Source organism: Electrona antarctica, assembly GCF_951216825.1.
Source record: "Electrona antarctica genome assembly, chromosome: 10".
In the NCBI taxonomy this organism is placed as follows: domain Eukaryota; kingdom Metazoa; phylum Chordata; class Actinopteri; order Myctophiformes; family Myctophidae; genus Electrona; species Electrona antarctica.
Window position 1 is genome coordinate 22973009 of NC_136791.1, and position 27129 is coordinate 23000137.

The 27129-nt window shown below is 43.9% G+C and overlaps 1 long non-coding RNA gene across 2 annotated transcripts in view; it reads right to left on the reverse strand.

Moving 5' to 3' along the window:
- The window catches only part of LOC306930902, a 97161-nt gene that overhangs the window by 5441 nt on the left and 64591 nt on the right, over window positions 1–27129 (reverse strand). For both annotated transcript variants that reach the window (XR_013790927.1, XR_013790928.1), the window contains exons 5-6: window positions 17795–17949; window positions 6609–6742 (exon numbers count right to left, since the gene is read on the reverse strand). This is a non-coding gene — a long non-coding RNA (uncharacterized lncRNA). The remainder of the gene's footprint in view (window positions 1–6608; window positions 6743–17794; window positions 17950–27129) is intronic.

Here is a 27129-nt window from a genome sequence, read left to right on the forward strand (position 1 = left end):
CATTCGAGACGTGAACATTAAAAGATATCCATTATTTGACAGGCATCACGGTTCCCCCAGGCGAGAAGGATTCTCAGTCTGATGAGTGTGTCAGTCACACTGAAGTCTGTCGACGAGCCAGATCTCAAGCGCTGACATATCAGGAATAACTCTTCCCTCTAAATTACACGCAGACTATTTGAATAGCTGTGCAAAGAGTGATTATGTCCAAACTACAATACGTTTAGTTTGAAATGCCGGGGTAGTATTTCATAGAGTGCAAGTTGAACAGGCCTCACGTAACCATTAACATCATAAAAAAAACAAAAAAAACGATTTAATCCAATATTCTTCTTAATCACGTCTCACCCCAATTAAAATCTATCTTTTCTTTGCTTGTCTCGCTGTTTGAAATGACGACGCAGAAAGGCATCGATTTGAAACAAAACATAAGCTGTAGCCCAAAGCTGTAGGCTACTACATGAGAACAATACCCAGCAGAGTGCCACTGTGCAGTAGGCTACTACTGTACATGAGAACAATACCCAGCAGAGTGCCACTGTAGGCTGTAGGCTACTACATGAGAACAATACCCAGCAGAGTGCCACTGTGCAAATTCCCAAAATGGATCATTCATAATCATAATCAGCCACAATAAATTAGTTGTGACTGAAGCTGACAGGACTGTGGAGAGATGTCGGACAACACAGGGTTTTAAATGCCATGCTTTCAGCGCCGCGTGTGAATGGCCGCTCCCGTATGCATTTTTCACTCCGGCATATGCCATGTTCAGTGCATGACACACACACTGATTTACAACGCTCTTCCAGCTAAATAATTTACAGTGATATGGGCGCTCTGTGCTTTTAATGGTTGTTGTATGGGCCTGCATGCTTTTAAAATGTTCCACGGGCAGGCAGGCAAAGGGGCCTGGATGGATGGGAGGCCTCTCTCACCGCTGATTAATAAGCCGCTCAATATTTCATAGCAAACAGGGTGTCGTGAAACACTGCATAACCACAGAAGCAATCTGGGGTGTGTTTGAATACGCTGCCTGCGTGCTTGCATTCGTCTGTTAGCGCACACACACACACACACACGCACACGCACACGCACACGCACGCGCACGCGCACGCGCACGCACACGCACACGCACACGCACACGCACACGCACACACACACACACACACACACACACACACACACACACACACACAAAGTCAATGAGATTCATCTGATGTGAAAAAAAAAAAAAAAAAAACTACTTTAATATTTGATGTGTGATTTACCTTTAGTGTTCACGTGGGATCCCCATTATGAAATATGAATAGGCCCGTTTTCTGTCAGCGTAAATGCCAGTTCAAAGAGAAATAGAGCCAGCATGCAACGGGAGTGCACTCTCTTTGGTCAGCAAACAAAGCAAAAATAATATTAATTCACAACCGAGTCGTTTTGACTTCATATTTGTAATGGATGCTGCCAATCAAGAGACCTTGACATATTAACTCTGTTAATATTTAACAGCGCTGCATGGCAGTTCAATGCAGTTAGTACGTAGCCTTTGGAGGGGGTGGTATGATACGCTGCCGATTAATCATCCCCGTGTTTACCTTATGGAACACCTGTTGATTATGCTCTCAGTTAACAAAATAATCCAGCCGCTCGACTGATGAATGTTGGCCTGTTGCTTAATTCCACTCACTTGGACTCCGGACGACCACAATGGTGTTCATTTCACAGATACCTTTTAGACAGAACCCAGCTAGCTGTCTGCGTTATCCCCGCCTCGGAGCCCGAGACAAACCCAGCAGGGTTTCGACAGGTTGAGTGCACACGCACGCTTTCAGCCTGAAACGATATAACAATATCTCCTTGTTGTTGTGGCGGAAAGGAGGGAGAATCGATGTGACAGCTGTGAGCAAATACGAAGATGACGGGGAAGTCAGCCATGCTGGTGAGACGCGGAGTGTTTTTTCTTCTTCTTTTTTTAATCTTGTGAACTTCAAAGCTGTAATCGCTAATTTGATCCACAAGCTTGTGTGATACAGTGTCTCGCAGTAAAAAAGCACTCCACTGTCAGTGTGTTGTCAGCAGAGAGCTTGAGATGATCACATTCCAGGATGGAGACTACATCGCGCCTTCATACCGACTGCTTTGTTACGGCATCTTCTCCACAATGGAGGTGACTGCAGAACATCGTTAGTAACGCTTATCAGTATCGCTCAATCGTTCAAGTAACAAAGTAAATTTACTCAAGTACTGTACTTAAGTACAATTTTGAGGCACTTTACTTGAGTATTTGCTTTTTCTGTTTTAAAATAATTTAGTTATACTCCACTACCGCTCAGAGGCAAATGTTGTTTGTTAGGCCCAAACCACACCAATGCAACTAGTTGCAACTCCTTGCATCAAAACAGTTTTAATATGTCACACCAATGCAACTCCTTGCAACTGCCATTGGGGATAATGGTTGCATGCAACTAAATGCAAATACTCTCAAGCGTTTGGTTTGTAAGGATTTGCATGGCGAATCATTGGTGTGGTTTGGGTCTTACTCCACTATAAGTAGGCCTATTTCAAAACTTTAGTTGCTAGAGTTACTTAGATTTTCAGGTGGCTGTGTGGCCTTCGAATCTCGTCATATATTGTGCTGTACAGATCAATATTGTACTTTTACTCCACTACACATATTTTTAAACTTTAGTTACTAGTTTGTAGACTATAATTATTATTACAAAACATACATTAAATCACTTCAGTCTTACATACATTTCGGCCATTTGAAAGTAGCAGATCTACAAGCTCACAATGCGTCGCGCTGCGATGCATTATGAGTAATTTTACTTTTGGTACTTTAAGTACATTTTGATGCCAATACCTGATGCACTTTTACTCAAGTACATATTGAATTCCGGACTTTCACTTGTGACAGAGTATTATTACATTGCAGTATTGATACTCTTTCTTAAGTAAAACGTTGGAGTACTTTTCCCACCACTGTAGGGGTGATAACATGAAAGGGGGGCCAGATGTAGGAACATCTAATGCGACCATAATCTAATTTGTGTTCTATCCTCGGAAAAGTCAACCTGGATTTCACTTCCTGACAATTCCCTTTGTCTTGTTTTGTGTTCTCTCGCAGCTCTTATTAATTCTACATGTTACGCCTGTTCACACATTAAGCCCTAGTCCTCACACCCATTAGGCCGTGCCTGTCATGTTTTAATAAGCATTCACAAATCATTGGAATAGTTCCCTCCTCTTCCCTCCTCTGTATACCGTTTCACATGTACATTATATGTAGTAGAGACAGTATATTAACGGCGTTGCCCTTCGTATTGTCTACCGCAGTCCGGCGTTCAAAGCTTTTGTGTCCAAGAAGGCACAGCAAAGGGCAAGACAAAAACACACCTGTATTCACATCCAGGCAAAAAATATCCTCTTTATAATACATGTTATCGCTCTTATCATTCTGTAAGCATATATTTTTAACCATTCAAGTCCGATTCTGTACAAAGTAAGTAAGTAAATAAGCAAATAAATACATTTGCAATTCTACAAGCTCACACCATGTCACATTGTGATGAGCTTCAATTCAAAATGCCCCAAAATGGGCACATCGGGCTGAAAGTGGTGAAAGGGGGTAGAATTGCCTCTGTATTGGGAAATGAGTGCACACAAAGTACAGGTGTATAGTAGTAAATGGAGATGAGAAGGTTGCGGCCGCACAGCTCAGCCACAAAAAGTATTCAAATGGGCAGGAAACCAACATCATCCTAAGATAATTTAGGCATAAAAAACACCAGAAGAACACAGGTGTGCTGTGGTCTCCTTTGTGTTTGCCCATAGTAGTACATGAAAAGACCACACATAACCATTTTGTATGGTTAATAATGTGTGGTCAACACAAAACCCCAAGGCACACCTGGACCCGTTTTGGGAACCATTGGTCTTACTCTACTCTGTTACCTGTGCCTGCTGGACTCCAAGCCCGCCTTCCATTCAGGTTAGATTCAGCCTCAGATGTTTAACTTCCATACATTCCGCTGTCGTGAGTCTACTAAGAGTTAAAATTGGCCCCTGCAGCCACAAAAAGTCTATCCTTTTGCGTATTGCATGGTTAGCGGTGCTTCCTAAGGCTATATTTATGTACTCCGACTGTATCTCCTTTCATTGAAACTCTAACCAGCGGGTGATTTGTCTCCATAAGAAAGTGCCATTTACAAGCAGCCACGCTGGGCCCAGGACTCCAACCAGAGGACTTGTTAATAGCACACATCCACTTCTCACCAGATGCTGTCCAGAGCACAAACCACCGAACACTGAAAGAAACGTCAAAACCCATTTGCCGTGATTGCTGGACTGCATATATACCATAGTTTCAATTTCAAGTGAGATTCTTATTTTATTGTAGGCTATTTTACCCACTCTTTGAGTAACTACATACAATAAAAGAGTGCGGTGTAGTTATTGTCTAATTAGGCTTACTCAATTATTACAAACAAGTGGCACTTACTGTGATATTATTGTATTGTGACTAAGGTACAAGGTGGGTGGATAATGGGTTAAGTTATTTTTTTTCCGCCCGTGGCACTTCGAACACCAAACAGAATCTCATTTTCTACATATAGCAGGGATGAATAACCTGCCAAACCGGTTCTCTGCAGGGTGATATACAGCAACTCCACTCATGCAGTCACAGTGAAATCTTCAGTGTCCGTTTTAACTCTGAGGGTGTAAAAATGGACCCCAAAGACACCCAACGGTCAATGTGGGTCAATTTTTACACTTGAATCAAATGAAATGAACATTGAGGGGGGAGTTCAGTTGCTCGTTCTGCATCTAAATGATAGGTTGAATTGATAAGACACTTTTGTCGAGTGTTGGAAAAAGTACCGGTACTCACAACTTAAGTTAATGTATCAATTCTGCAATATAGAAATACTTTGTCCAGAATTCAAAATTTACAGTACAAAAGTATTGGTATCAAAATGTACTTAATGTACCAAAAGTAGAAAGTAGTCATTATGCAGAATGTCCAGTTTTTAAATGCCTAAAATGTATAAAAATGATTTGAAATGAGCAGATATACAGTCTGCTATTTTCACAATCACTGATCAATGACTTCGCGACGCATTGTGAGCTTGTAAATCGGCTGTTTTCAAATGGCCGAAATATGAAATGGTTAATGTATGTAGTGTAATAAGAGTCAAAACCTACAAAGTAACTAGTAACTAAAGTTTTTTAAATAAATGTAGTGGAGTAAATTTGGATCCGAGATGTAGTGGAGTAGAAGTGAAAGTACTGGAAATTGGAAATACTCAAAATTGTACTTAAGTACAGTACTCAGTTAATTTACACCAATGGTTTCGTCCGATGAGCAAATCCAAGTAGCCCGATCTCTCCCTTCTGAACAGCCAGCTCCTTTTGTGCGCTGAGCTGCCAAAAGTATTATACTACTTTTATTATTTTAAGAGCATAAGAAGCGTGACTCGTCGACGTGGCTTCAGCAGGTTCCCCAGGAGGTCCTCGGAGACATTTGGCCCGTGAGAGCTTTGCTCCATTGTTGTTTACTTAACAGCCAGTAAGTTCCGCCGAGGTATTGTTCCTGTGTACTGTAGTGCCTGTGAGAGGTGACAGATACCCTGCAGGGCCACATGATGGATGGCCTTCATTAAACGCAAACATAAGTGCCGTTGCCTTGGTCCTCTTTGTTCTACTTTAATAATGAAGAAATTTTTTAACTGCTGTTATCTAAAGTCAATCTCATCTCCCTTCTGTCACCAGGTCGTTGTGAAAACAAGCCGTCTGACAGCCCGACTGCGCCTTTGATGATTACATTTGGCTCTGTCATCACAACGTCGTAGCCGACGGCTCTAATGCATGTTAATGGTATGCAAACCAAACGTAACAGGATATGTGCATTGTCGATACGTGACTAAAGAGTGACACTTCATTCATGCTCCTGCGACTACTCTTACTTTGGGGTTGTCGATCATTTTTGTCACAATTTTGTTTAGCAAATTTTGGTATCACTGATTATCCAACAGTAAAATGTTTGTGTGCGTCTGGGTGGCGCAGGGGTAGAGTCAGGGGCGACACTATAGCCCCCCCCCCCCCCCACATGCGGCCCCCACCTTCACTTAATGTGGCCCTCAGATTCATTTCTGAATACTAATATGTTATTGATTTCAGCTGTTACAATTCCAAATATGCAAACATGACCCACTTTAATTACTTAGTCTAAATTAGTAGCTTGCTGAGTAGTATTAAAAAAAAATAGTCTTTTTTATGTCCAATATATTTGTATTTAGTTAAAATGACTTTTCAGGATTTCAATTCAAATATAGCAAAAATAGCTGATCTACAAGTACAAAACGCGTTGCTATGCGACACGTTTTGAACTTGTAGATCGGCTATTTTTGCTACGACATGCATGCAATGTGGCCCCTCTGGAGTGAACATGGAAATATAAAGGCCCTCTCCGTCTCCATCGTCAAAGTTGCCCACCCCTGGTGTAGGCTAATAACATGGAGGAAGTCAGAAAAGGCGAGGGTAAAGTGGGCTCCCCTGACTGCGCTGCAGCTGCTCTGTTCACAATCGTGGCAGGTACGTTCACAAATACTTACTGTACTGCTGTCGGGGAGCCTGCGCTGACCAGCCTGCGTGGGGGCCTATACTGACGTCTAGGTACGCCGCTGGGTAAAGTACCTGCCCACCACCGTGGAGACTGGGGTTCGATTCCACCACTCCATTCCATCAGCTGCGACAGGGACAGAAATACACATGGGGGAAATTGGAAATGAATAAATTGGAGGGGAAAAAGTAAGAGTTGATCAAAGTAAAATGTGTATGTAGTCTCATTCCGTGCGTGTGCGTGCGTGTTTGGTTGGGGCTTGGGTGTTACGCTCTGAAAATAGTAAGTCTACAAGCTCATAACGTGTCGCGCTGCGATGTGTCGTGAGCTTGTAGATCGTATTTTCAGAATGCAACAGTGTAAAATCAGGCATTACGACACCATCAAGGCGACTAAAATCTTATGATATTTAGTCGAAGACTAGACTTTAAAACTAGACTAAATGGTAAATGCTAAATGGTGCATTTATATAGCACCTTTATCCAAGGTGCTTTACAGAGATTGTGCATTACATTCACCCATTCACACGCACATTCATACACCGATGGCAGCGAAAACCATGCAAGGCACCAACCAGCACATCAGGAGCAATTAGGGGTTCAGTCTTGCTCAAGGACACTTCGACAGTAACTCTGACTAACAGTAAAACCTTTCAGATGACTAAAATATGACAAAAACTAAAGGAAATTTGCTGTCAAAATCAACACTGCTCCCGAGATCCATTTTTCTCTGAGGTCCTTCTCCAAGCCTCATAACAGGTGGGAAGAACGACCGGTATTCCTCATATCAGGAGCATCTACATTGGTCTGCAAGATCTATTCCTCATATGAGGAACATCTACTGTACAGTTGAAGATCTATTCCTTCACACTGAAAGTCTGCTATAGGTGGGATAGCGGTCGTGACTCGTGCCGCCGTTCACAGATATAGGATCAATTTGCAGACTCTCTCTCTCTCGGCGTAATTGCCCTCCGTTTCATAAAAGGGATTTATTGAAAATCAGATCTCAGGTTATGGGCTCCTGATGACAGCAAAAAGAAAAATGTGGAATTTACTGTGTGCTTTTACAGCCGGATTTCAGAAATAATTGTTGCAGGACACGACGGTAAGTTAGCAGTTATAAACCTGTCCTCCATATAAATTACCTAATCAGGAGATCCCAGCGGTTATATAAATTGAGGCACTCATTCGTCTTCAATGGCCTGTGTGTGCATATAAACCCACAACGACCATCATATACTTCACAGGAAAAAGGGGGCCCGGCGTTGCTGTTTACAGAGTTAGGGGGGGGAAATGGATGACTTTTTGCATGCTCAATCAACCGTGAAATGTCCATTTAATCATCCCCAGAAACCCCCCTGGTTTATTTGTGCTGCAGCGCACATTTACATTTCCAAACATCCCCTATATTAATCATTACTTCATCACGCTCTCCGACTGACAAGAAGCATAAACCACCTCAGTGTACTGCCCTGTGTCGACTGCAATGTGTGCATGCGGGTGCGCGCACGTGTGTCTGGAAGCATGCATGTGTGTGTGAGGGCGTCAGTGTGTACATATGTGTGTGTGTGTGTGTGTGTGTACGCAGTACGTGTGCATGCGTGCACGCTTTGATTCACTGACCCCTCACTGTGCTCAGTAGAAATGTTGGGCTAGTGGTATAGTTGCATTTTGGTCGTCAAGTATTATTTTTTAGAACCCGTTAAGAACCCGCCTTGCACACTTTTTCATACAAATGTGCATGAATAGCGTGCCAGCACGCACCTATAAAATTACACGGATGCTTCCCCCGGTTTTACAGCGAGAGAAATCAAATGCGAATCATTTGTAATCACGTTGCCTCTTGTGAGAAAATCATATTGATTAATGGCATTTTGTGAAGATACGATGTCATCATGGATAAGCACTGGCAGTAGAAATTACATATAACTTTGAATTTTTCGCACGCATTGCCTCGAAAGTAGACCAGCATTCATTTGGACTTGGTCAGCACAATGGTTTTGGCTTTTGTCAAAAATGGCGACAGCCGCGATGTCAGGACAGAAAGCAGACTTTTTCCCTGATGGGTCTAGCATGGCGTGCTCTGCTCCGTGACGAGACCGCTTGGAGTGATTTGCGTGCCGCCGTAGACCCATGCACCAGGAAGTGCCCTGCGAGAGAGCCACTCTACCTGCCAACATAATGAAATTCACAGCATTTTTACCATCAACAATGAATCCTTCATAAAGGAGTGAAGTATAACTTTATCACCCAGGATGAGAAGCATGTTACATTTGCCACTTTAAACAAGATGAATGGGTCACTCAGCCATTTACATTCTCATACATTTTTATGACTCCGCCATGAAGTGAATTTGATGTATCGGTAACAAGATAAATGATGGGCATAAAGTGTTGGCAGCTCTGACTTTAAACAATCTTTCATTTGATGCCACTCTTTTACTTTTACATGACGCACCGTCTGTCTTCACAACCTTGCACTGAACATTCGTAGAAGCACCCCCCCCCCCACCGCCGCCTTGCATACACACACCACCCCCCCGCCACCTTTACCATAGGTAAGAAATGAGGTATGCAGTGTGCATGGCAACATCACTCAGTACCTGACTACAGCCGTTACGGGCAAAACGTGAAGAATTCCACTTAACGCCGCGTGTTGTGCTCGCCAGTGCGTGTGTGTTATTTCATGATGAGAAACAGTTTCGGGCCTCCGCCACGTGCAAAAAAAAAAGAAGCGGCGAGCGAGCGCACACAAAGGGATGTTTTGTGTTCCAGCAGGTATACACTGAGTCGGGCCAACTTATGGCAGTCAGCTATGCCGGAGCATGAAAAGAGGCTGAAAGCCTCACTTTACAGTTGCCAGCCCCCTTTTTTCAAGGGTTTCTGTGCAGGAATGATGCATGTATGTGTATACGTTTTGGCACGGCATTTCCAGCGAGACGGAAACGGCGCCGGGTCGCAGGAAACGTCACCTGTCAAAGAGTGATGGAGGACGCTGAATGGATCTGTCTGAGAGGTCAGCGCCGTGGAAGAAGACATCCTCTTCTCCCCTCTCTCTCTCTCTCTCTCCCCCCCCCCCGTCTCTCTCCTTCTAGTTGTCCCTTAACCCATTTAGACCTGGGAACGATTCTACAAATGTCTTCTAAATCCTGACAGTTTTCTGATAAACCCTATGTTTCTATGTCAGTCGTTCTCAAACATTTTCATGTCAAGGACGCCCCAAAAATATATGTAATTGGCCGTCGACCCCCATCTGAAAATATGTTGTTCCAGGGACCCCCCTACAAGCTCGCAGACCTACAAGCTCCGCGCTATGAGCTATGTAGTTCTGCTATTTTTCAATAGCTTAAGGTATAACATAAACATAATGCTTAAAACATCAAAAGGGATTCCCGCCCAAAATGGGATAATATATTTTACAGCTGGTGTTGGATGGTGGACGTAATGATGGAAATATTCCAACAGATTAATCCGTCTCTGACAGTCAGTCAACGTATATAAGACGAGGAGCGTTTTCTACCTATCTGGACAGCAGATTAAAAATGTTCACGTCAAAAGGCGTCGTGGATGGATCCTCGCCGGAGACCTTGGCAGCAGCACCCCTGCGTAATAATTTGAAAACAGCCCCTATAGCTGGTCCATTCAGTCACACCACACTGTGAGCGAGGGTGTCGCTAGAGCTGCACAGGACAGGAATGATAGATCACCTGACCGACTAAATGACAATTTTATTTCTCAACTTCCACTTTCACCGTTGAAATATTACCGGCACACTTTTTTTTTCTACCGTGGGCAACTTTTGATTGAACTCCACGTCAGTCAAGCTTAACTAGCGAACACGAGTTTCTTGCTTGCTAAAGCAACCGACGACATCATCCACGGCGCGGGGGTTTCGTTGATTGACATTATGTGTCAACATAAGAAGTAGACAAACGCATTCAAGTACGTGTGTGTGTGTGTGTGTGTGTGTGTGTGTGTGTGTGTGTGTGTGTGTGTGTGTGTGTGTGTGTGTGTGTGTGTGTGTGTGTGTGTGTGTGCGCGCGCGTGCACGTGAGTTCTGCTTAAGTAGTGGTGAAGTCATCCTTTGTCAGACAGCCGTATAAAGGAGGCCAACGGGGAAGAGAAACAGGAAGTACAACAGTGGGCCTTTGTTTGGGCCGTCCAGGACGAAGGCCTGTAATTTACACCCTAATGGACGACGCCAGTGGCCCGAGAGAGAGAGAGAGAGAGAGAGAGAGAGAGGGAGAGGAGAAGAGAGCTCCATCATGGAAAAGGGGTAGCTCCTGTCTGCTGCATTGGTCCGGGACCAGGCTGAGAGCTCCCAGACGCCCCTGTATGATTAATGACTTATGGCCACGCCGTGTGGAAGCCTGGTAATTAGCTACAGGCTGATTAAAGACAAGTAAACCTCTGCTGATAACCCGATTCTGTTTCTCCCCAGCGCCGACGCTGGCATGTGGAAGCTCTTACTGCCAGGGTTGCAAGAAACAGACCAACGTTGAGTATGATGAATGTAGTCTCCAACAGGCGTATACAGGCCCTAATTTAAAACTATTTAGCGTGTGACATATTGGCATTGTGCTCTCTCTGTCTCCCTCTGTTCGCATTCGTGGGTTTCGCGGCGCCGTCCAAGTTTTTCAGGGGGCCGTTTGTTTTTGAGTGTACGGCTGGCACATTCATGAATTAAGTTTTGTGCCGGTGACTCCCTCCATTTTTCTACCCCCCCCCCCCCCCCCCCCCCCCCCCCCCCAAACATTTGCATTTTTCTATATTAGAGAATAAGGAGTCGGTGGCAGTCTGCCACGAGAATTCATCAACTTGCACGGACAAAACCAAGTCCAGAAAAAAATTACTCGGGAATTACCTTAAGCCTCGCGATGTCACGAAAAGTTAGCCAAGGCATGAAAAGGGCCGCAGGGTTCTCCAGCCGCGGCCAAAGCGACCCACACAGCTATCCAAAAAAAGCCTCGTGTCTGTTATCTTCACAGGGTGGAACCGTTCCCTGAGGTAAACAGATGGAACAAAGAATAATGGATAGTAGCGTTAAATAAAGCTGATGTCAGTTGTTTTGCCGTCGAGCACAAGGGGAGAGGGGCCCCGCGCGCAGAAACCGAAATTAGTTCAGTCACAGTTATTTAATAGATACCGTAGTCTGTCATCAAGCTACGCTGATGGGAACAGAATGTCATAACAAGACGTCGTTATGCAACGCATATAAATCCATCTCTCCTCTAAAAATACTGGGATAATATTAGAGACAACTTCCTAGCGTTGCGGTGGGTGGCTGGCTACAACTAATCATCTAACCCAATTTGTCGGTGGCGAGTGAAAAATGGGCTTGTCCTGAGATGAAATACGTGCGTGCGCGTGTGTGTGTGTGGTGCACGTGTGTATGTCCGAGTGTGTGTGTGTGTGGGTGCACGTATGTGTGTGTGTGGCATTGAGAGGATAGGGCCACAGGCGGGGTATAGCCTCCTCGTGTGGGTCGAGATGAGACGGCCGGGCGGCCACCCACTCGTCCCTTTATCACCCCTCTCATAATTAGGTTGGTTAACATACTGCCGTGTGCATGCAGTCATATTGACTGGAGGTTTAATCACGTTACTATTGAGTTCCCGTCCCCATGCCCTGCCCCAGGTGACACCTCTAAAGCCCAGAGTTATGGCCCTGACCTATGGGAGGAAATTAGCTGTGGACACAAGTTTGTTCTTGTCCCCCACCTACTGTGTGAAAATATTTTGCAAGCGAGCACGCAGGCAGGGCGGTCGGGCGACAACGGCGTGAGAAATCGAAGAGGAAGCACAATGTTCTATACGTAGCACCGGGGCTAGCAGTGTCTGAGATGTGAAAAATGCAGGAAGGGCAGAGAGAGGTGCGGCGTGTGTTGCTATGGCTGGCAGTCCATTAGGCCCTGATGGACATTTCACTTACCAAAGTCAAATATAACAGTCTAGTATTCATTAATATAAGGAAGGGAGGCCGGGGGAATCAAACCCACCATCTGGTTAAAGCGACAGTATAATCTACAACTCATGATTAGGTCTAAGGAGTGGAATTTCACTTTAATCTTTTTTTTCGGGGGCTTGAAATTTCCATCTGCACGGTGCGGCCGGCACATCATTTTTCTTCGAGACAAATGTGCTGTTTTTCATGTTCCAAAATTAGATGAGAAGAAAACGATTAATCATGTCATGGCCTGGGAAGGGAAACAAAGATCTGATTTTCCTCTCTCTCTCTCTCTCTCGCCATGCCCCTCCCCTCCACCAATGCCCCTCCCCTCATGCACCTTTTTTATTTTCCTCCATTCCTCGCTCCCCCCCCCCACGCCACGCCACACACACACACACACACACACACACACACACACACACACACACACACACACACACACACACACACACACACACACACACACACACACACACACACACACACACACACACACACACACACACACACACACACACACACACACACACACACACACTCTCCTTCCCTACAGCCTTCCTCTGTCTAATATTCTCTCTCTCTCTCTCTCTCTCTCTCTCTGCTCTAATTCCCAGCATGCTCTGGACACTTCTCCACAGCCACACTGCATCTTCCTCTCCGTCGTCGTGTGACTCGATCGCTCGGTTATTTATTTATATATTTATTCCCCCCCCCCAGACTTCATCTCAGCCCCCCTGACATTAAAAAAAGAGAGCATGTGGCGGTTTCCTCTGCGATTAATACAAAACGACGAGAAGTCCTTAATTAGCGGAGACCGTCTGTCCGTCCGCCGCCTGTCCCCGTCCCTGTCCCCGTCTCCCCCGCCCGCCCGGCGGCGAGCACGCCGGCCAGACGCCGTGCCGTCCCTGTTTGTTTGTGACACCGGGGCCGCGACCAGATCTAAACTGGGAAGAGTGCGAGAGTCACGGGGACTGCAAATTAGTGAGGCCACACGACTGTCAGGTGCTGGCCTCCGCTGACAGTTGTAGCCCATTACGGGAACATTGATGTTTTCGCAGTGTGACAAAAAGGAATCCCTTTCCCCCCCACCCCCCCACCCCTTCCCCTCCCCTCCCCGCCACCCCTCTCTCTCCTCCTCACACAGGACCTGTCTGTCAGCCTGGCTCTCAAGTCATAACAAATCACTGGCACTCAGCTTAGGCTGAGCATTGGGAGCGTCAGGGGAAGATAAATGACCTGTAGGCCTTTGAAGTGCTCTGGCAGTTGAGATGGCTCGGCGGCGCTGACAGAGAAATATACACAACAGCGTTACCAATAATGAGAACATTAAACATTCCTGCCTCCTGACAGCCTGACAGGAAGGCCCAGCCTGGCATCAATCATCTTCGGAGGCATAACCTTGACAATTAGTCTCCTCTCTCTCTCTCTCTCTCTCTCTCTCTCTCTCTCTCTCTCTCTCTCTCCTCCAACACCCAGACTGCTCTGGCTGTCAGGCTCAAGGCGAATGGAACCATGGGGTGTATGAGTGTGACAGTAGGGGAGGGGGGGGGGGGGACTACTACAATCATTCGGCCAAAACAGATTCCTTCTCACTCCGCATTTGATCCCCTGAGTCACGTTGCTGCGAACCGGAGCAGGTGATGACAACAGTTATTGTGGGCCAGTGGTGTAAAGCTAGGGTGTGTGTGTGTGTGTGTGTGTGTGTGTTAGGGGTGGGGCTTAAGCTCACAGGGGTTGTAACAACAGCCCCATGAGTAGGGTGGGTCCGCCCCACATTAACCCATTTAGGCCTTCGAAATCCTGACCTAAGAAGCTTAACCTTAACCTGGACCTAAAAAATACAAATACTCAAGTACAGTACGGATACTAATTTGTTTTTCCTTCAAGTAAATGTACTTAGATACACTCTACTGCATGGTGTTCCTAGTCTGGTCATGTCATCATAGTCCAGGGGTTCTCAACCCGTGGGTCGCGACCCCTCTCCAAATTATTTTGGGGGGTCCCCAAATTATTAATTATTAAAAAAACATTTTTTTTGCAACTGAATGGCTGGAACATGGAAAACTAGAAAAAGTGCCCTTCTGGGCACAGGTCTCCACCAGGAGGATAGGAGTGTGTGTGATTGTGTTTGGCAAAATGTTTAGGAGTGATATAAACATGTTTGTTTGTTTTTTGCAACAATTTTCTTCATTGTGTTGAGGAAATGCAGAGTCAGATCACTCATAGCATCTCTGAGGATAGAATTCTGGATGAGCAGGACATGTGCAGCATTTTGTACAAAACAAGCCACTCCTGAAGACTTTGGAAGGCAATCTTAGCCAATCAGTGTAGAATCTGAGAAATCAAACAGACTCGTCTTGATCACATGACTACAGAGATCATGTATACCGATTTGCATGAGATTTGGATGAAATCTGTGCGACTATTATAAACAATGTGTTTTGCAGAAATCGGCCTCATGGTGGCGCTATAACCGGCAGATGTGGAGGGATGCAGGGAAAATGTTTTTCCATGCCTCTAGGGAGTGCGCATACAAAGTTGTACACAGAACGATGCAGTTATAGGTAAAAACAGGAATTGCCCTGTTATAGCGCCACCATGAGGCTGGTTTGGAAAATAAATTGTGTCATGTCGTCCTCAGCCTAGTGGAAATGTGCGTGTATAATTTCACGGAAATCGCACACTGTGTTTGTGATTTGTGGCATTTTGTTCGAAACGGACCAATCATGTGAGCTTTGGAAGCGAATCTTAGCCAATCAGGAAGGAAGATGGGAAATGGTGCAGATCTGTGTTGATCACATGACTATGGAGATAGTGTATAACGAATTGTGTGATGTATGGATAAAATGTGTACGAGTAATCTACAGAAATGTTTTTTGCCTAAATGGGCCTCATGGTGGCGCTATAACAGGCCGTTGAGGAATATTTGGGGCAGAGGTTCGTCGTTGGCATCCAGGGAGTGTGTGTGCAAAGTTTGGCATGGATCGGGCCAACGGTGCCGGAGATTAGCTGGTAACAGACGGACGGACGGAAGGAAGGAAGGAAGGACGGACGCACACACACACACGGACGGAGTGCAAAACATACTCTCTCCCCATGCCTTCGGCCTGGTGGAGACAAGAGTTTACATAGTACACATAGTGCATGCATAAACTTTCCTTAATGATTATATCTGGTTTCAAAAATAATTGATGATATATTTTCTCTATTATTAAGGTTATTTTTGCAGTCAGTTTGTATTGGGGGTGGGGAGGGGGGCGGTGGTCACAAGACATGGCCAAAGTCCTATAGTCCAGTGGTTCCCAAGCTGTTCAACTATAGTGAAAATAGCAGATCTACAACGTACAACGCGTCGCAAAGTTCCTTATCACATTATGTTTTATTTATAGAAATGTCTTTGATTTGTTTGTTAATAAAAAAAAATATATATATATATATATATATATATATATATATATATATAGTTCTGGTATAGTTCTGGGTTAAAAAAAAAGTCTCCATTATAGACATGGAAACAGCAGGAGCAGGCAGTCATGCGCAGGCTCTCCTTGGCCATGTCTCTTCACTAGTACAGAGTACAGTATTTCACTGTTTCCTCCATTAGCCATGCGCATTTAAATCAACGCAGACAAGCTGACCCCCAAAATGTTTACGTTCTCTGGTTTCCCCGCACTTGCGCGGAGAGCCCTGGCCGAACGTTTCGCTGCTGCAGCGCCGACCGGGGAGAGAGAGAGAGAGAGAGAGAGAGATGATTTATGTGGAATGAAGACATTTCCCCTTTGACTAGCACATTTGCAAAAAGGTATGTCAAGGATGTGAGGCGCGGTGTACGGGCAACCTTTCAAGAGAGTATTTTTTTACCCGCTTATTGGAAGAGCAATAAATATCAGGGCGACAGGGCCTTCTCACGGTTACAAAGCCTACCTGCAACTGAGCTGGATAATTAGCAGGGCCTGAAGATGATGTATGACTTTCATTACCCTTTGGGACGGGGCAGACTAAATGAGGACACAGCTAATTGCCGTGCAAAGCAGTTTGGCATGATGAGGGAAAAATGCAGGTTCGGCCTCCCCCCTCTCGATCTTTCTAGCATCCACCCCCCCACCCACCCAGATCTCCCTGCCAAAAAAGGGAGGCCCTGTTGCGGTTGCAGGGCTGTGATCTCCCTCCCCTCCCCTACCTTTTTCTGCCCGCAGGAGTTCACCGTCTGCCCATAAATCAGGAGCTGCTTACAGCTGAAAGTACCCTGAGTCATCAGCATGCAATAAGCTGAGTGACAGATACCATCCTGACTACATTACAGCCTTAGTACAAGCATACTTGTTTTTTACCAAACTACTATGTCTCTCTCTCAATATCTCTTTCAATATCGCTCTCTCTCTCTCGCTCTCTCCCTCTGTCTGTCTCTCTCTCTCCCCCCTTGTCCTAATCACTCGTCCTCTCTTGGGCTTCCCAGAAAGTCACAACCGCCTATGCTAAGTCACTAGAAAGGAAAAGAAAAAGGAGAGAGACACAGAGAGAGAGAGAGAGAGAGAGAGATTACTATTAGCACACATGGGTAAGAAAAGTGTTTCCAGAAGCCGTCTTCTTCCCAGGAGTGCCAGTGGTGAAGTTAATGTCTAAAATGGTGGGGTTAAGTATGTTGGCATCCATTATGATGCCAAAGCCCTGGACTCCTGCTGACATGTCAATTCAATTTAAGTAAAGGTTCTCCTTCATTATGGGGGTGGGGGGGATTTCTTGATTTGTGAGGGCTGAGGGCCAAATGCATAATGTGTGTATGCACGTGTAGGCGTGCATCTGGGAGTGTGTATGTTTGTGTGTGTGCGTGCGGCGTGCGTAGTAACTACAGCGACGTAAAGTAACTAAGTACTGTACTTAGTTTTGTGGTATTTTGTTTTTACTTTACTGGCGTATATCCAGTTTTCAATGCTTTTACTTCTACGCCACATCTCAGAGGCAAATATTGTACTTTTACTCCACTAACTAAAGCTTTATTTGGAGTAGTATTACAAAAGCACTATATACTTTGGCTATTTGAAAATAGCTGATCTACTTGTAGATCATTTTTTTTATACATTTGAAAACTTGAAATGGGACATTCTGTATAATCAGTACTCAAGTAGGCCCTATATTTTGAATACCAGACTTTCACTTGTACAGAGCATTTCTACATTTCAGCATTTGGTACTTGTATTTAAGTAACAAATGTGAGTACCTCTTTTCATTACCGATAAAGAAGCAATCCTTCTTGCGTTGCAGAGGTAGGTGACATCATGGCTGCAGGAATCCACCGTTGCAGAGGTATATAGATGACCACATGGCTGCAGGACCTTGTGTCTGCACAGACAAGTGTTTCATGTTTTTTTCCCCCATCTTCAACTTTCTGAAGAAGAAGAAGAAGAAGAAGAAGCAAAAACCAAACATTCACATGTTAAACCTTGATAACTTAAAATAAAATAATAAATACAATAAAATAAAATAAACATTATACAATTTCTTTAACTACAGGTACTGTATGGGATGCATGTATGGATTTGTTCACAGATGGATTTTCTTTATATCCCCTGAGTCCTGACTACATGACTGGCTGCTTCAATCCATGCATAGAGAGACAGTCGGCACCATTACCACATTATTTTGTCAGCCACTATTCAAGTTCTATATTTAGGCTACAACTTACATACTATTAAGATTCTCAAACCACTGGAACTATTCCAACACTTAACAGAGTAAGTGTTGCCCTGCATTTCGCTGGTAGAACATTGCACACCGTGAGTTTCGTTTGCACTTTGATCTTTACAATTCTATGCCACTTTTTATTCTCTCCATTCTCCATTATTTCTTTAACCATGTTAAATCCATTTAACATGGTTAAATACATTTGGCAAATATTGCAGATCTACAAAGCTTACAGTATGTCCCGGAACTATGCTGTGTGAGCTTGTAGATCTTGTAGATCGGATGGAAAAAGGAGGGGACCAAGTATAGACCCCTGGGGTACCCTGGACAAGTGTAGGGTGTACGACGTACACCTTTGACTTTTTATGCCTTATATATTAGGTAAAGCACTATGAATTGTCTTTGTGTACAAAATACTGTATACAAATATATGTTTTTAGCTTTTGGCGACCTGAGACTTGAAAGGTAGAGACCGTTTAAGATACAAAACATTCATCAATGGTACAATAACGGAAAAAGAAAGATGACATGAATTAGACTGATGCATATAGTATCAGATATATATTTAAATGAAATGGTGCCGATTACAATTCAGTCTATTTTACAATGATTTTGCAGTGTATTTAGGTAATTATGTTAGTCATCCAAATAACTTTTGTACCAGATTTCCATTTAAAAAAACCTTTTCATAACTCATTGGATTTCATATATAACATGAAACGTTACACATAATAACAGCTGCAGGCAATGCCACCGCTGTTGAATCCCTCGTTCCTTAAGCGCAACATAAAGGGTCTGCACTGCCCTGCCGACCATGTCTGTTGTTTATCTCAAGGTGAGAATTGTTTTTATTCTCACAATTCTCACAACATTCTCCTTCATGTGTTTCACCCCCAGGGCCCAGTGCTCTGGGGGACATACAGTATAGAGTGGCAGAATGAGTGTGTGTGTGTGTGTGTGTGTGTGTGTGTGTGTGTGTGTGTGTGTGTGTGTGTGTGTGTGTGTGTGCGTGTGTGTGTGTGTGTGTGTAAGTGTAATTTGAATGTGTGTGAGAAAGGGCCTGAGGTTAATGCTGGGAAACACTGTGAGCAGGTAGGTGCCTTGCATAGTTTCCTCTGCCGTCGGTTTGTGGACACGTGTGAGAATGGGTGAATGTAACGCTTTAGACAACTATGGCCAGACAACAAAACATTACCATTGTACGTCTCTCAGCAAAACAAAGCATGGCGCCGCTGACTCTACGCCGTTAGAGTTGCATATAGCCTACCGATCGGCAGAGAATAGGAAATAATCCGTTCTCAGTTATGCACAATAATCTAGTTTGAAATATCTTGGGAATCTAGGATCGAGTCTAAGTGGTACGCATCTGGAAACCTTGATATGCAACATATTTTGGGTTAAAAAAAACAACAACCCACAGGTATCCTTTGATTTGCAGAAATGTACAATGATATCTACCATTTACATTTCCAGCCTGAGTCTGGTCCTTACAGAGGCACATGTTCTTGTTGCTGCACAGCACATACATTTCTTGGAATAACCACGACAGTGAGAGATCATTGTAGCTGTTAAAAGGAGTGCAGAAATCCTGCAGGAGCCATTATCTTCTCACCTTACAGTAAACAATAGTAGCGAACAACCTCCGTTGTAACCTCCACACAACAGTGGCAAAGACTACTCCATTTACCTCTTAACTACTTAACCACTTTTAGCCCCGTTTTACACTGTCACGTGACGTGTCGCGCTGTGAAAGCAGAATACAACTATGCTAAGTGACAGCAAAGAGAGACAGTGAAGATCGTAGCCTGACAGTCAGGAGAATGTAGTTCACACTACAGCTATGAGCAGATTCACAGCACAATGCAAAACAACTCTAATGGATTTAGCTGACCTTCTTTATGTTATGAGGCCAGTAATCTTGAGATATTTCTTTCAAACATGAACCACATGTTAGGTCAATATCGGCCCTATAACCCCTATGTTCCCAGAAGCCCTGGAATTGCATGTTTAATGACGCTTGCTGTAGTTGCAGAGGACAGAGGAACCAAACAGCTTTTTAACAAATCCTCCCGGGATGCCGACTCATAACACGACTGCTGTTCCTGATCAATTGTTAATAACACGTTGACCACACTGAGCATTTTTAAACGCCGTCTGCAGTCAGAGGGATTTGGGATATTTCCCCCCATCAACATTTCCGAGCATATGAAGTGTATCCTGACTTAATGGCGTATTCTCTAGAACAATTCATTTCCTTGTTTCTGGCAATAAGGAAGTAACAGGAACCAATGAATTACAGCGAGGCACTGTTAAAATTTCAAACCAAAGGCATTACATAATGACCTACAAATGAAACTGTATCCACATATTGTCCAAAACTTTGCTGTTTATATTTTTCATAAACTCTGGGGCCCCAGTTGCAGAAATGAAACGGGTGGACTTTTGAATGAAACCTGACAGGCACCAATAAATCATGCTAAATCATGAATCGATAACAAATACCTCCTAAATTATGACTAATGGCCAGGCAGTCATAAACTAACACAAGCGCAACTCAGCACGCCGTTCATTTCATGGCAGCACAAAATAAACAGACACGTTTCTTTCACGGCTCCCATAAATACCCGCCCCCCAACACACACACACACACACACACACACACACACACACACACACACACACACACACACACACACACACACACACACACACACACACACACACACACACACACACACACACACACACACACACACACACACACACACACACACACACACACACACACACACACACACACACACACACACACAGAAAAACTCACAAAGAACAGTCCATCTGCTTCAAATAATTTTTAATTTCCTTTTCTGTCCCGTCCCCATTAGGTATTCCGCCGAGATATTTTGCGAAATTCTTTCATTTACCTCCTCCCATCTGCATCCAATTACCCCTCTCCCTGCACAGGGCTGGCGACTGGGCTCTCCTGAGTACAGTGTGAAATACCCCCACCTGTACCCTAACCCACCAAGACCGGAAAAACGCCCGTACGTGTCACTGTAGCTTTTAACCACTTTAACCATCGTCTCATACTTTGGGCTTTTTTTTTTGAAAAATCATGAAAAATGTGTGCAAATCTTTGAATATATATATATATATATTTCTTAAAGGGAGAATGTTTGACTCAAATCTTTGCTTCTGGGGGGTCCCTGGAACATCATATTTTGAGATGCGGATCCGCAGCCAAATAAATATCATTTTGGGGGTCCTTGACATGAAAAGTTTGAGAACCACCGATATAGAAACTTTATTTTCTCCCGCTCAGAAAACTGTTATGGGATTTAGAGGACATTGTGTAGAATCGGTCCCTCAGGTGGAAATGGGCTAAGCAAACTTTATGCTTGTTTTATTATCTGCGAGAGGCCGTGACTCATTCAGTGTGTGCTCTGGTGGACTTGGATTGGGCCTTGGGTTTTTGATGTCTTCTGGCTCGGCCTAGGAACACCTGCACCTCCCCTGCTCTCTCTCTCGCTCTCTCTGGTTCTCTCCCCCCCATCCCCCCTCTCACCCCCTCTCCCCCCCCTTTCTCCCTCTCTTTCCAAACTGATCCATTAGCTGGCTAAATGGCCCAGCAGATGTTCACAGTCCAGCCGGGGGAATCCGGAGGCCTATCCTTGTGACCGCTTCACCACCACCACTAGTGGATGCCTGGTGGATTCACACGGGGATATAAGCGGAGGACCGAGGACGACCGAAGCGGAGTTCATTTATCACTAAATCATATTTAGAGTAAACAATCCCCCCGGGTGTCATTTGGCGTTATAACTGCCGTCAGAAAGACCACTCCTCGTTTCCCACAGAGCCGAGTGGAGCGGGACTTGTGTTGAGTGTTGAACTGAGCCTCGTGTGGCATGCTGAGCGCTGTGTATACATGCCCACATCGACTCTCTTGACTTTCCTTTTTACAGTATTTGACAGAAACCCCATCAAATGAATACCTTCCTGCAAGATCACGGCAGGGTTACCATCATAGTTCTATTGATTTCCATTCACTGCTTATTAACCAGTGGTGTAAAGTAGCTAAGTACGTTTACTTAGGTAGGCTACTTCAGTAAAATGTTTAGGTATTTGAGTATTTCCAATACTTTTACTTTATGTACTCCACTACATCTAGGATCCAAATATTGTCCACTACATTCCACTACACTCCACTACATTTATTTGAATACTTAGTTACTAGTTACTTTGTTATTATCAGAGTTGGGGTCCGTTACTCAAAAAACCTTACACATTACTTTTGAAAAAAGTAATGCCTTACATTACTTGAATTACTCCCTAGAGAAAGTAACTAGTTACACTACTTGTTACATTACTTTTGCGTTACTCCACTTAACAAATCTTTATAATTCTAATAAGGACATACACAAGATCTTTCTTTATGCTCTTTAATACCAGGTCAAAGTCAAAGTCGTACGATTAGTCACAGACGTTACCGCAGTGAAATTTGTTCTCCACATTTGACCCATCTCTTGGAACGGTGAGCCACAGCGTGCGCCGCACTCGGGAATCATTAGTTGATTTGACCCCCAATCCAACCCATTCAGGTTGTTGAACAAGTGAAGGACAAAAACAAAATGGGCCTTTCCAAAACTTTTTTGGAAAGGCCCATTTTGTGCAGTGGTTCTCTTGACCCTGTACCAGAGAACTGTACTGTTATGAAACAAAACTTCTAATAAAATATTCAATCAATCAGTCAATCAATCAATCAATCAAACCACCAGAGGGGGCTCAGGTACCACCAGCTGTACATGTACCACAGGTTCTAGGCAAATATTAACTTTCCCCATGGTGTTACGACAGTAACGAAAAGTGTGCCGTAAGGCTGTGTTGTCTTGTGTGTTGTTGCTGCTGCTGCTGACACCAGTTTGTAATGTGCATAGTGCGTTGCTGGAACGGCGCACCTTTTCAGCTCACAGTATACCTGTTCAACTCATCTCCTTAGTTGTGTGCATTATTCTCCAACGCAACACTGCTGAAAGCAGCAGCATGCAGGACACAAGTAACTAGTAACTTCCAAAGTGACCAGACCAGTAACTGTAATGTGATTACCAATTTGGAGGAGTAGTGTCGTTACATTACTCGTTACCGACCAAAGTAGTGTGATTACAGTAACTAATTACTCCGTTACTAGTTACACCCAACTCTGGTTATTATTATTACAAAACTTACATTAACCACTTCAGCTGTGGCAGCGGTGGCCGAACGGATAGCGGAGCGGTCTTGATACCGGAAGGTCGCCAGTTCGAATCAGCGGTCCGACACGTTAAAATTACCACCGCTGAACAAGGCATTGAACCACTACGATGACATGTGTTCTATGAGCAGGGCCTGGCTGGAAACAAGTTATTGAGCTTAGCCCAGATACCCTGGGTAAATATAGATTTCATTTCATTTCATTTCATTTCAGCCCTATACACATTTCGGCCATTTGAAAATAGCCGATCTACAAGCTCACAATGTGTCGCGACTCGCAAAGTGACGCATTGTGAGCTTGCAGAATTGCTATTTCCAAATACATTTGAAAACTTGAAATGGGACATTCTGCATAATGGGTACTTTTACTTTTGGTACTTGAAGTACATTTTGAATTCCAGACTTTTACTTGTGACAGTATTTCTATATTGCAGTATTTATACTTTTACTAGTAAAATAAATTGGGTATGTTTTCCACCTTCCATTTTCAAAATGAGTCTTCATAATGCAGTATACAATTTTGGTTAATGAACGTTCTGAATTTAATGTTGTTTAAAGTCATTTAATGCAATCAAATAGGACTTTTCTGTTTGGATGTATGGGCTGTCAAGGCCAGAAAGTAGTTTTTGCCACTCAGTAGGCATTCCCGCATAACTTCCGGGTATGATGATGATGTCACACGCATACCCTCTATTCCAGCACCTTTAGTGAACATAATATATGCCACTGCACTGCCGGGCTCCAAGGATGGCAATGTCGTCAGTTCAAACCCCTTTTATTGATCCGGTTGGGTGTAAGGTGGCAGCATTTTTTATGTGGGGGGGGGGGGGGGGGGGGGGGGGGGGGGGGGGAGAGAGGGGTATCTGTTCATCCAACTGTTAGTTAGATTAGCTGTACTAGCCTTGCTTGTAGTAAAATAAAAAATAAAAACTGTTGATTCTCATAATACAGTATACAGTACAACATAACTGACTAACTTGTGGGTCTAATTAACTTTTGTTCGAAGGCTCTTGACATGCATCACCTTCTATACGAACACTGTGATCACCCATTGAAGTGTGAACTGTGCCTGATACCGTGCACGGTGCACGTCGCATGGCTAGTCTCAGCGTTCACACGGTGTCTTTGCCTTTCCCCCCACACGTTGCGCTTATCCTCCAAAAAGCCTCCGGGGCCTCCGATTATCTGTTTTTTAACACAGGGGCGTCATGATGGACCAGACAACAGGATGTGACAGCTTCCCCAACACCTCAGAGACAAAACGGCACTCCCCCCGAAAGCATAAAGCCTCATTTATTATACTTCGACATACAGTACGACGATGTGTCACGTCTTTTTTTAGTTGAAATATCTGATGTTCTCTGCGAGCATGACCGACCGTTGTACGACGAAGCAGACCAGCCTATGAATCAGGATTAACAGCTGCAGAGAGAGGGGAGCGGCCCAAGTTCAGAGAGGTGTGGAAGACGAGACGAGAAGCGGTTGAAGTGAGGAGGAGCTCCCGCTGATGAGCCTGACGTTTGGGGTTGATAAGCTGGTTGTGCAGATCGGCCGACACCGTTGCATTTAGAGTGTTTGCTCGGGGACGGCACAAGCAGGCCTGATTTACGCGCCTCTTCGCACCACCGAGCTGTCTTGAGAGGACAAGCATGACAAGCCGACGGTGGCGGGGATTGAATGACATTTTCGGTAAAAAGAGCGATAATTTATGTTTTCCCATGCCAACTATTAATACCCCGGCTGGCCCTGCATGGGCTGGCGCAGCGCCACTTATGTGCGGCTGAAAGGCCAAACAGGACATGTTGTCACCGGTATTTTCATAAATCCTGCCCCAGAGGAATGCAGTGCTAAACAGAAAGCTGGAAACAGAGCTGCACACGTGCGTGCGTGCGTGTGTGCGTGCGTGCGAGTGTGTGTGTGTGTGTGTGCGTGCATGCATACCATCAGTAGAATAGTATATGAGCTTGCTTTATGACTGTGATTTGTCGAGGCACTCTCAACTCTCACTGTGCCAGATCAACTCTCACTGTGCCAGATCGAAAATGTAGCAGTGACCTTCGCAGGCAGACGGGGGCTCAAGGCGATGATGCCGGGTCCAACTCATGGGCGATGTTAATAGAAGTTCAACCGACGGAAAAATACTAAAGCTCTTTAAACCTTTCCTGGTACTTTAGCCTTTTTACACCAGTGGTTTTCAACCTTCTCTGCATGGATCAGAGCTCCCACCAGTGGTGTAATTAAAGTAACTAAGTACATTTACTTATCCCATTTAGGCCTGATGTCAAAAAAAAATAAAAAGGCTTCTAAATCAGTTTTCTGAAAACCCCATGTTTCTATATCAGTGGTGCTCAATATTTCATGTCATGGACCCCCAGGATTATATGTATTTGGCCACCGACCCCCATCTGAAAATATGTTGTTCCAGAGACCCCCCCAGAAGAAAATATATATGAGTTAAAAACGTCCGCTCTGAAATAATATATATAAAGATTTGCGCCACATTTTCACGATTTTTTAAAAATAGCAGACCTACAAGTTCATAGCGCGGCACTGAGTGCCGCGCTATGAACTTGTAGGTCTGCTATTTTTAACAGCTAAAGCATAACATAATGCTTAAAACACCAAAAGGGGTTCCCGCCCAAAATGTGTTAAGTACTGTACGTAAGTACAATTTGGGAGGTATTTTGTACTTTACTTGAGCATTTCTAAAATTCAACTTTTCCTTCTACTCCTCTACGTCCTCTTACTTTTAGTAAACTACATTTATTTGAAAACTTTAGCTAGTTACTTTGTGGATTTTGATTATTATTACCAGGCATACATATCAGCCCTGTAATATCAGGTGTTGTTTTTGGCGGCAAATTTTGATTTTAGTTTTAGTCGTAGTCTCTTGAATAGTTTTCATTTTGTTTTAGTCACACGTTGTATTAGTGTTAGTCTAGTTTTAGTCGACTAAATGTCATAATAGTTTAGTCTACGGTTGATTTAGTCGACTAAAATGTATTTTGGCGGGCCTTGATGCCGTCATAATGGGTGATTTTACACTTGCTGAAAATAGCAGATCTACAAGCTTGTGACGCGTTGTGAGCTTGTAGATCTGCTATTTTCAGCAGTGTAAAATGACTTATACATACTGGATCTCTTGTCCACTAGTCCCCGTTTAACATTTTAGTCTAGTTTTTATTTGTTGACAAAATTGTCAATATATTTAGTCATCATAGCTTAGTTTTCATTTAGTTTCCATTTCGTTTTTGTCTGTGAAAAAAGGTAGTCGACGAACATTTTTCGTCATATAGTATTACTCAATGAAATCAACACTGCCCTGTATACATTTCCGCCATTTGAAAATAGCCGATCTACAAGCTCACAATAGTATCGACATAGTATAGCCTATTTACCCGTATCACAATGAAAAATAAATGGCCAAGGTTTTAATGATAAAATACATTTAAAAAAAAATAATGATATGGTAATTGCTTAAAGTGAGAAAAGGTCTGCTGAAAAGGCATCAGTACAGCTGTGAAGAATCAAATGAGTGGAGAAAGTTTCTAGTTGCCTAGACTGTATATTTACCATGTACTGTATTGACTGTACTTGGCCTGATATTGACTTGTATAAATGTGCATTGTAAATA